The sequence below is a fragment of the Ranitomeya imitator genome, chromosome 5 (assembly GCF_032444005.1).
Source record: "Ranitomeya imitator isolate aRanImi1 chromosome 5, aRanImi1.pri, whole genome shotgun sequence".
Taxonomy (NCBI): domain Eukaryota; kingdom Metazoa; phylum Chordata; class Amphibia; order Anura; family Dendrobatidae; genus Ranitomeya; species Ranitomeya imitator.
This window is the reverse complement of record NC_091286.1, coordinates 677,509,187-677,520,362: the sequence shown is the minus strand read 5'-3', so window position 1 is coordinate 677,520,362 and position 11,176 is coordinate 677,509,187.

Genomic DNA, 11,176 nt, shown 5'->3' with positions numbered 1-11,176 from the left:
CGTCACCCCCATGTCACGGATCGGGGTGACTTTAGGCCAACAGATGGCTATCGCATGTGCAGGGGGCTTATCTTAGTTATCCCTCCACTGCTACAATGTGATGAAAAAAACACACACAAGTCTATGGACCTCTTAGTTTACAGCAGGGGCTTATTCTAGTTATCCCACTGCTCTTCAATATACCATGAACTGCAGGGATTTATGTCTATCCCGCTTTACAGTTCTGCTTGAACTTGCAGCTCTGTCGCCTCCCTTACCCTCAGGTCAGATTAGGTACTGCACCTAGGGTAATTAGTCGCCAGAAAGGCTGCCTGCTATGTACTGGCTATTGGGCACGCTGCAGCGAGGCGATATAACTACTCCCACTCATTCAGGAACAATAATTATCAATGCCGCGGTCACTACAACGACTCCCAAATACCCAGAACACGGTATGCTGCCACGAGCTTCGTTTAAACGAGTCCGAAGCTAACCCAAAACAGTAGCGTAATTCCCTTCAAAAGACTTAGGGTACGTCTTAGAGCAGAAGAACGAATCTAGTATTTTAAATATTATACTCCATAAAAGATTTAAGGCAGTGTTTATAAAAGGTTATATAAAGATGTTACAATATGAGACAATTGAAAGTATGTACAAGGTAATTATAAAAATAACAGGGGTTAAATGAGAAATTAACACTTACATGTGTTCAGGTCATTTCAGGCAAAACCAGGCTAGTGGGCGGAGCTCTCAAATGTCCCAATGCATCAAGACTGGCAGTGAGGGCTCCTCAAGTCAGACTCAGACAGACTCTCACAGACTCTGAAGGCTGGGTGAAGTGGAGTAAAGTGGAGTCACTTAAATAACCACAGCCTTGTGACATCACTAACAGGGCTGGTTTCCTCAGACCCTCCTATCTCTTCAGTCTTACTAAATTGCACACAAGTTTGTCTAATGCCTGTATCTCCGCTACAGAACATGTCAGAATCATAACACACCCAGCATTCATCTTGTATTAACATTGACTTTCTAATGAGACCAAATTTGGGCTTGATGGGATGCATAGTTTCAGAGAAATCCATACTCTGTCCCTGTTGGAACTAGAAGCCCGCGCTTACCGTGGCTGATAGATGTGTCGATGGAGATTCACAAACTGGACATATTATTTTCCTAGCCTAAACCGTTGGCCCAATATCTCACTATAATGGAACAAAGGACTTCTTGCCTTTAACCCTTTTCTGACCTCAGACGGGATAGTACGTCCGAGGTCAGAACCCCCGCTTTGATGCGGGCTTCGGCGGTGAGCCCGCATCAAAGCCGGGACATGTCAGCTGTTTTGAACAGCTGACATGTGCCCGCAATAGCGGAGGGTGAAATTGCGATCCACCTGCCGCTATTAACTAGTTAAAAGCCGCTGGCCGCTATCAACTAGTTAAATGCCGCTGTCAAACGCAGACAGCGGCATTTAACTACCTCTTCCTCCCATCCGGCCAGAAATGAGCGCATCGCTGACCCCTGTCACATGATCGGGGGTCAGCGAAGATTCTGCATAGTAACCATAGAGGTCCTTGAGACCTCTATGGTTACTGATCCCGGCTTGCTGTGAGCGCCACCCTGTGGTCGGCGCTCATAGCACACCTGCATTTCTGCTGCATAGCAGCGATCTGATGATCGCTGCTATGTAGCAGAGGCGATTGAGTTGGGCCAGCTTCTAGCCTCCTATGGAGGCTATTGAAGCATGGCAAAAGTTTAAAAAAAAAAGTTAAAAAAAACTGTGAAAAAAAAATATATAAAAGTTTAAATCACCGCCCTTTCGCCCCATTCACAATAAATCAATAAAAAAAAAATCAAACCTACACATATTTGGTATCACCACGTTCAGAATCGCCCGATCTATCAACAAAAAAAAGCATTAACCTGATCGCTAAACAGCGTAGCATGAAAAAAATTCAAAATGCTAGAATTACGTTTTTTTGGTCGCCGCGACATTGCATTAAAATGTAATAATGGGCGATCAAAAGAACGTATCTGCACCAAAATGACTGTTGACCACCCACTCCTGACTGATGAACGCACATCTCTGACTAATGACCTCCCGTTCCAGACTGATGATCGTCCGTTCCTGACTGATGACATACCGTTCCTGACTGATGACCTCCCGTTCCTGAGTGATGACAGTCCTTACTTAACTTTTGACTGGCATTTCCTGACTGATGACCGCCTTTTCCTGACTGATGACTGCCCATTCCTGACTGATGACCTCCTGTTTCTGACTGATGACTGCAAATTCCTAACTGATTACCTCCCATTCCTGACTGATGTCCACCCGTTCTTGACTGATGATTGCCCATTCCTGATTGATGATCACACATTCCTGACTGTTGACCAACCACTCCTGACTGATGTCTGCCCATTCCTGACTGATAACCACACTATTAAAACTGACCGCCCACTCCTGACTGATGACCACCCATTTTTGACCACTGCCCATTCCTGACACCCATTTCTGATGCCCATTCCTGGCTGTTGATCACCCTTTCCTGACAGATGACCACTCATTTCTGACTGATGACTGCACATTTCTAACTGATGTCTGCCCATTCCTGACTGATGTCCACCTATTTCTGACTGATGGTCGCCCGTTCCTGGCTGATGACCTCCTGTTTGTGACTGATGACTGCACTATAAAAACTGGTCACCAGTTCCTGACTAATGACTGCCCATTTTTTACCACAGCCCATTCCCGACACCCATTTCTGATGCCCATTCCTGGCTGATGATCACTTGTTCCTGATTGAAGACCACTCATTCCTGATGGCCACCCATTCCTGACTGATGATCGCCTGTATCTGTTGATGATCACCCATTCCTGACTGATAACCGCTAGTTCCTGACTGATGTCCACCTGTTCCTGACTGATGATTGCCCGTTCCTGACTAATGACCACATGTTCCTAACTGATGACCGCACATTCCTAACTGATGACCACCCATTCCTGACTGATGTCCACCCATTCCAGACAGATGACCACCCATTTTAGACTAATGACTGCACATCTCTGACTAAGGACCTCCTGTTCCAGACTGATGATCGCTTGTTCCTGACTGATGATTGCCTGTTCCTGGCTGATGACCGCACAATCCTGATTGATGATTGCCCATTCCTGACTGATGAATGCCCATTTCTGACTGATGACCGCCCATTTCTGACTGATAACCTCACATTCCTGACTAATGATTGCCCCTTCCTGACTTTTAACCGCTCATTCTTGACTGATGATCTCCCTTTCCTGGCTGATGATCGCCCTTACTTGACTGATGACTGGTGTTTCCTGACTGATGATTGCCTGTTCCTTACTGATGACTGCCCTTCTCTGACTGATGACGGCACATTCCTGACTGATGACGGCACATTCCTAACTGATGACTACCCATTCTTGACTGATTTCCCATTTTTGACTGATGATCACACATTCCTAACTGATGACTACCCATTCCTGACTGATGTCTATCCATTCTTGATTGATTGCCCATTCCTGATTGATGACCATACATTCCTGACTGTTGACCACCCACTCCTGACTGATGTCTGCCCGTTCCTGACTGATGATCACGCGTTCCTGACTGATGACCGCACATCTCTGACTAATGACCTCCCGTTCCAGACTGATGATCATCCGTTCCTGACTGATGAATGCCCATTCATGACTGATGACCCCTGTTCCTAACTGATGACCACCTTTACTTGACTGATGATTGCCCATTCTTGACTGATGACTGCCCGTATCTGACTGATGACCACCCTTTCCTGACTGATGTCCGCCCGTTCCTGACTGATAACCACACTATTAAAACTGACCGCCCACTCCTGACTGATGACCGCCTGTTCCTGACTGATGACCACCCATTTCTGACTAATGACCACTAATTGTTGACTGATGATGACCACCCGTTCCTGACTGATGACCGCACATTCCTAACTATTGACTGCACATTCCTGACTGATGACCACCCGTTCATGACTGATTGCCACCCCTACTTGTCTCATCAGAGTTCAGAGTTTATCACAAGTTCTGTTTTTTTGGTTGTGACTTTTTGAGAATTGACCGCAGGTTCTCAATGGGACTGAGATCTTATGAGTTTCCTGTAGGCAAAATTTCAATGTTTTGCTCCTCGAGCCACTTAGTTATCACTTTTGCCTTGTGAAATTGTCTCCTTCATGCTGCTGATTAGATCATCATTACCATATTGTCCTGGTTCATTGGGAGAAGTTGCTCTTGGTAGATGCTTGGATCTCATTCTTTATTAATGGCTGTGTTATTAGGGAAAATTATGAATGAGCCCCTCTATGGATGAGAAACCCACAAACATGAATACTCTCTCAAGATGCTAGGATATCATTGAAATTATGCCAACCGATCTTTTGTGACAGGGCTTAAATTCAGTGGAAATGGAGTTTTAGTGCTGAAGTAAATTTGCATGGCATTCCATTCTTTGTCATTTTCTGCATTTCACCTGATCCCTCTTCACAACAATCTAACGTTAACGCAAAGTGTTACTATAAAAACTGAAGCATCAAACTTTCAAAACTTTTGGACATGACTATGCACTGATGAGGCGCAAAAACCCTGAAACAGGTGTCTAGATATGTCCTTAATTTATTTTTTTGGGAAAAGAGCTAGTTTACTTCCTGAAGACTTTCATAAAATTAATGAGTTACATGATGAGTATCTGGATCGCCCGCAGGGCATTGGGGTACTCGGTACCAGGTCCTTTGGTTCACAGGGGGATGTCATTGTGGCTGACCCGGTCCGTGGCCCTTGGGACGTCTGTGTTAAAAGGAAAGGTCTTTAAAGGGATAGAGTTTGTGACGTCACCTGTGGTATTCGGTCAGGGTGACCGACGCTGCTTTAAGAGGTCCGCTGGGGTGATGTTATGGCAGCTAGATGTATACTTTCCTACAAGTGAAGTATATCCCCAGGGCTTCCCGGTGTGTAGATGGTGGATGGTGAAAGGCGCAGTGAAGAACGAGAACACAAGGTTGCAGTCTCTTTACCTTTTACTGAAGGCTTCAGCATCCACAGTCCAGGGTACCAGACCACAGGGCAGGCAGAGTCCGGCTGGTTTGGAGGCAAATCCAGAGTTTCCTTGTCCAGGTAGAAATCAGTAGCCTTCCTGTAGCGCAGTGGTGTTGTAGTACCTTACTGCTAAGCCTCTCATAAGGTCCTCACAACTGTTGAAGATGTTACAGATATTATGTCTCTCTCTGTCCCCCAAATGCATAGGACAAACCCATATGACCGGTGGCTTGAGGCGTTTTACAGGGACTCTATCATGCCCCAGCCTCTAAGGGGTGCTACCTTGCCTCCTGGATGTTGGGGTGGACAGGTAACATGAAATTAGCTGTCCTGCCGGTCTCTGGAGCAAGGCATAAAGGATCTTTGCTCCCTCAATGTTCCGGCTACTGGGATCCTGCGCCTCAGAAAGATGCAGCCTGTGTAGGGCAGAACTCCTCTGATATCCACTCCTTTTCTACGACTTCTTCACCCTCTCTACAATACTGTTCTCTTTCAGTGTCTCTGTATACAAGCTGCCGCACTCAGGGCATGCACAGCTCAGTGTCCTTCTGTCTCGACCTCCGACAGGATCCCACCCCTGACAGGGACCAACTACCTGAGCAAAACTCAGCCAGCAACTAACTAACTTCCTCCCCAGGCCACCAGTTTTACCTAAGTGTGAGGGGTGCCCTAATAAATAAAAGCAGAGCTCCCCCTGGTGGCCTGGAGTGCGATATGTGTAGCATGTTTGTGATATCTGTATTCAGTTGTCCTTCTTTGCCTCCAAACGTAACATCACTCCCCCTAGAAGAGAATGATATTACTGCAACGACCAGGACCCTGGGGAGCTGCACATCACTTGTATAGGGTAATTGCATTGTGACAGCTAGAGTTGAGCGACTTTTACTTTTCTAGAATCAAGTCAAGTTTCGCAAAACCTGACTTTGCCAAAAGTCGGGTGAAATCGGCCGATTATTTCGAAAAGTCGGGGGCCGACCGAAACACGAAACCCAATGCAAGTCAATGGGGAATCAAAGTCGGCAGTGAGTGGAGGACAGGAAAACACCTGCAGTGCCCATTTTAATGCCAAAAACATCCATTCTTATTTCTTAAGCTTGTCAATCTTAATTTACTTTATAATAATAGTTAGGCATTGAAAACAGGGGGTTATTTGGCTAAAGTTGTGGGGGGGGGGTAGGGCTGGCTCAAGATTTTTGTGGGCCCAGGAAACGTGGAATACGTCACGGTGGTGGAGCAGGGAGAGGTAAGTATTTCAACTTTGCAAGTGCTGTGATCCTGAGCAAGCAGGGGGGGCCCACTCGTTGGAACTTGGCACTGGCACAGGGCCCCTCAAAGTACGGTGGTGTGTTTGATGGCGGGTGGCGCCTCCCACTGCCAGAGACACTTTTGCGTACTACGAGGGGCCCTGTGCCAGTGACGTCGCCAACGAGTATGCCCCCCCACCTGCACCTTCCTCTTTGTCCCCGTGTAAGGTGGTATGGTATGCGGGAAGGGGAACCTGACTTTCAGCAGGGTCAGATTTTGGCTGTGTAGAGTGCAAAGGGAATGTAGTGGTCTGGGTCAATGTACCAGCAGACTCATCTAGCACTGGCTGGACAATGGGCAGGATGAGGAGGAAACACAGATATAGGCCCAAAATAAAAAAGTGGGCTAAATGCAGTTCAAAATTAGTAACACAGGACTAAACAGGCGGCATAGCTAGATACTGGGGTGGGCTCCTCTGCTGAGTAGCAGACAGTGGTAGAAGGCGCAAAGTATTAACTGGTCTAAATGGAGGCCAGGGCCCCTGTATATTTTAACTATCATCTATCATTTCAACACATTTGTATTGGCAGTGCCATTGAAGGATTTAACAGCACAGACTACACAGTGGTGGAGCAGGGAGAGGTAAGTTTTGCAAGTGGTAGAGCACTGTTCGAGCTGGGGGGGAACACTCTCTCGTGGGCGGCGGTACTGGCACAGGGCCCCTCATATTACGACGGTATGTCTGACGTTGGATGTGCACTACCACCGTCAGAGACACTTCATTGTACTATGAGGGACACTGTGCCAGTGCCGTCGCCAAAGAGTGGGCGCACCCACCTGTCCAGGCAAACAGCACTCGCACAGGTGCTTGCGACAGGTGGTGACCACGGCCCTGTGGGGGGAGTCAGCCCATTTAGGGAGGTAAAAAATGGCCTATGGTGGACATTCAGCAGCTGCAAATGGAGGAATTGGAGCAGTCAGTAAGAGGAGGCCAAAAGCAAGACATTTTTCAGGCAAGCTACGTGTCAGCAGGGGAAGGTGGGGCAAAATAATTGGAAATCCATGATTGGTTCATTTTAATGAAGGTTAGATCATCAACATTCTGAGTAGCCAGACGTGTCCTTTTTTCGGTCAGTATTGAACCAGCAGCACTGAAGACTCTTTCTGATAGCACACTAGCTGCCGGGCAAGCGAGATCCTGTAATGCATATTCTGCCAATTCAGGCCAGGTGTCTATTTTAGATGTCCAGTAATCAAAGGGGAATGACCTGTGAGGGAGAACAGCTACAGAGCTGATGCACAAAAATGTAGCTTCCACTGTCCCTGCACACCGAAGGTGGTGTTGGACAGTGTAAATCGCTACAGCACAAGCAGTTTGGTGGTTAATGGACCCTGCCTAACGCTATCCCTGCTTCTGACGAAGCGGCAGCAACCTCTCCCTATACTAAGATCGGCAGCAGTAAGATGGCGGTCGGCGGGAACTCCCCTTTATAGCCCCTGTGACACCGCAGAAAGCAAGCCAATCACTGCCATGCCCGTCTCTAAGATGGTGGGGACCGAGACCTATGTCATCACGCTGCCCACACTCTGCGTCCTCCTTCATTGGATGAGAAATGGCGCTGAACGCGTCATATGAAACGCGACTTTGGCGTGAAGATCGCCGACCGCATGACCGACCCCACACAGGGATCGGGTCGGGTTTCATGAAACCCGACTTTGCCGAAAGTCGGCGATTTTTGAATTTGTCCGATCCGTTTCGCTCAACCCTAGTGACAGCTCTTACATTTTAAAAAAAACTTTCTAAAGTTCTTTTTTGACATAGTAAAGTATAATTTTTGTGAGCGTTTAAAGAGAAGGTCCGGTATTAGACACAAATGGCTGCTTTCATTCAGAACCAGCGCCGCCTCTATACTTGGGTCGCTTTTGATATTTCAGCACAATTCCTTTGAAGTGAATGAGATTGAGCTGCAATGCCATTCAAAAAGTGTGGACAGACGCGGCACTGTTAAAAAAAAAAAAAAAAAAATAAAGTAGTTACTTTCTTTTATAATCCTAAAAAGTCCTGCAATAAATAACTAATATGAATGTTATGGCAAATAAATAATCAGGGTTTTTTTTGTAACAAACAGTTGATTTTTTATGTTTTTTTTTGTTTGTTTTTTAGCAATTGATGTTATGTTAAGAGGGGCAATTGAACATCCCTCTCTGGTTGAATCACAATGCATGGGAGCACAAGATTTAATTACGGTATCTGCGATCCCGTGTTTTCTCTGATCTCAGCTGTTGCCACAAGGTGGCGCTTGTCAACCAGAGTCTGCCCTGTGAATAATGGCATGGGGAAGCTGTACTATACCATTCCCTGTTACACATATATGCCATCTCAGCATATATAAAATAAGTTTTTGGAACACTGCTGATTTTGCAAGTTTTTCCACCTACAATGAATGGAAAGATCTTTAATTTTAATTCTAGGTACACTTCAAGTTTGAGAGACAGAATCTTAAAAAAAACCCCAAATAATTAATTTACATTTATTGCATGAAATAAGTATTTGTTACAATAGAAAAACATATCTTATTTTTTGGTACAGAAACCTTTGTTTGCAATTACAGAGGTCAGACGTTTCCTGTAGCTCTTGACCAGGTTTGCACACACTGCAGCAGGGATATTGGCCCCCTCCTCCATACAGATCTTCTCCAGATCTTTCAGGTTTCTGGTCTGTCGCTGGACAACATTGACTTTGAGCTCCCTCCAAAGATTTTTCTATTGGGTTAAGGTCTGGAGACTGGCTAGGCCACTCCAAGACCTTGGCATGCTTCTTACGGTGCCACTCCTTAGTTGCCATGGCTGTGTATTTTGGGTCATGCTGGAAGACCCAGCCACGAACCATCTTCAATGCTCTTACTGAGGGAAGGAGGTTGTTGGAAAAAATCTCGCAATACATGACCCGATCTATCCTCACTTCAATACGGTGCAGTCATCCTGTCCCATTTCCAGAAAAGTGCCCCCAAAGTATAATGTTTCCTCCACCATGCTTCATGGTTGGGACGGTGTTCTTAGGGTTGCACTCATCCTTCTTCTTCCTCCAAACACGACCAGTGGAGTTCACACCAAAAAGTCCTATTTTAGTTTTATCTGACCACGTGATCTTCTCCCGTGCCTCCTCTGGACCATCCAGATGGTCATTGATGAACTTCAAACAGACCTGGACATGTGCTGGCGTGAGCAGGGGGACCTTGCATGTCCTGCAGGATTTTAATCCATGACAGCATAGTGTGTTACTAACAGTAATGTTTGAGACTGCGGTCCCTGCTCTCTCATTGACCAAGTCTTCCCGTGTAGTTCTGGGCTGATCCCTGACCTTTCTCAGAATCATCCTTCTCTCACAAGGTGAGATCCTGTATAGAGCCCCAGAACGAGGAAGATTAACAGTCGTCTTGTGTTTCTTCCATTTTCTAATAATTGCACCAACAGTTGGTGCCTGCTTACCAAGCTTCTTGCTTATTGACCTATAGACCATCCCAAACTTGTTCCAGTTCTACAATTTTGTTCTTGGTATCCTTAAACAGCTCTTTGGTCTTGGCCATGGTGGAGAGGTTGGAGTGTGAGGACGGGTGTCTTTTATACAGGTAATGAGGTCAGGAATTAACACATGCCTGAGTCCAAGCAACATGGCTTATTTTAGATGTTCCTCCGAAATGCTCTAGTAAAGCCTTCGGTATGTGGTCCACCAACTCGTGGGCTTTTAGGGTATGTTTCCACGTTCAGGATTGCATTAGGATTTGACGTAGGTAAAATCTGCACCAAATCTGCACCTGAGGTCACTGGCAGGACACCTGCGTTTTTCATGCGGATTTGTGTGTTTTTGTAAGCTCAATAAAGTTATACAAAAAAAAAGAGTGATGTAATTTCTTGTCCAACCTCTTCATTTACATACTCCATTGAAGAATATACACGCACAGCTAGATAGATACGTTAGATGGATACAATAGATAGATATGATACATATCTATCGTATATGTCTAACTATCATATCTATCTATGGATCTATCTATTGCATTTATCTATCTATAGATATATCTATCTATTATCTACCGATATACAGTGGGGCAAAAAAGTATTTAGTCAGTCAGCAATAGTGCAAGTTCCACCACTTAAAAAGAAGAGAGGCGTCTGTAATTTACATCATAGGTAGACCTCAACTATGGGAGACAAACTGAGAAAAAAAATCCAGAAAATCACATTGTCTGTTTTTTTAACATTTTATTTGCATATTATGGTGGAAAATAAGTATTTGGTCAGAAACAAAATTTCATCTCAATACTTTGTAATATATCCTTTGTTGGCAATGACAGAGGTCAAACGTTTTCTGTAAGTCTTCACAAGGTTGCCACACACTGTTGTTGGTATGTTGGCCCATTCCTCCATGCAGCTCTCCTCTAGAGCAGTGATGTTTTTGGCTTTTCGCTTGGCAACACGGACTTTCAACTCCCTCCAAAGGTTTTCTATAGGGTTGAGATCTGGAGACTGGCTAGGCCACTCCAGGACCTTGAAATGCTTCTTACGAAGCCACTCCTTCGTTGCCCTGGCGGTGTGCTTTGGATCATTGTCATGTTGAAAGACCCAGCCACGTTTCATCTTCAATGCCCTTGCTGATGGAAGGAGGTTTGCACTCAAAATCTCACGATATATGGCCCCATTCATTCTTTCATGTAACCAGATCAGTCGTCCTGGCCCCTTTGCAGAGAAACAGCCCCAAAGCATGATGTTTCCACCACCATGCTTTACAGTAGGTATGGTGTTTGATGGATGCAACTCAGTATTCTTTTTCCTCCAAACACGACAAGTTGTGTTTCTACCAAACAGTTCCAGTTT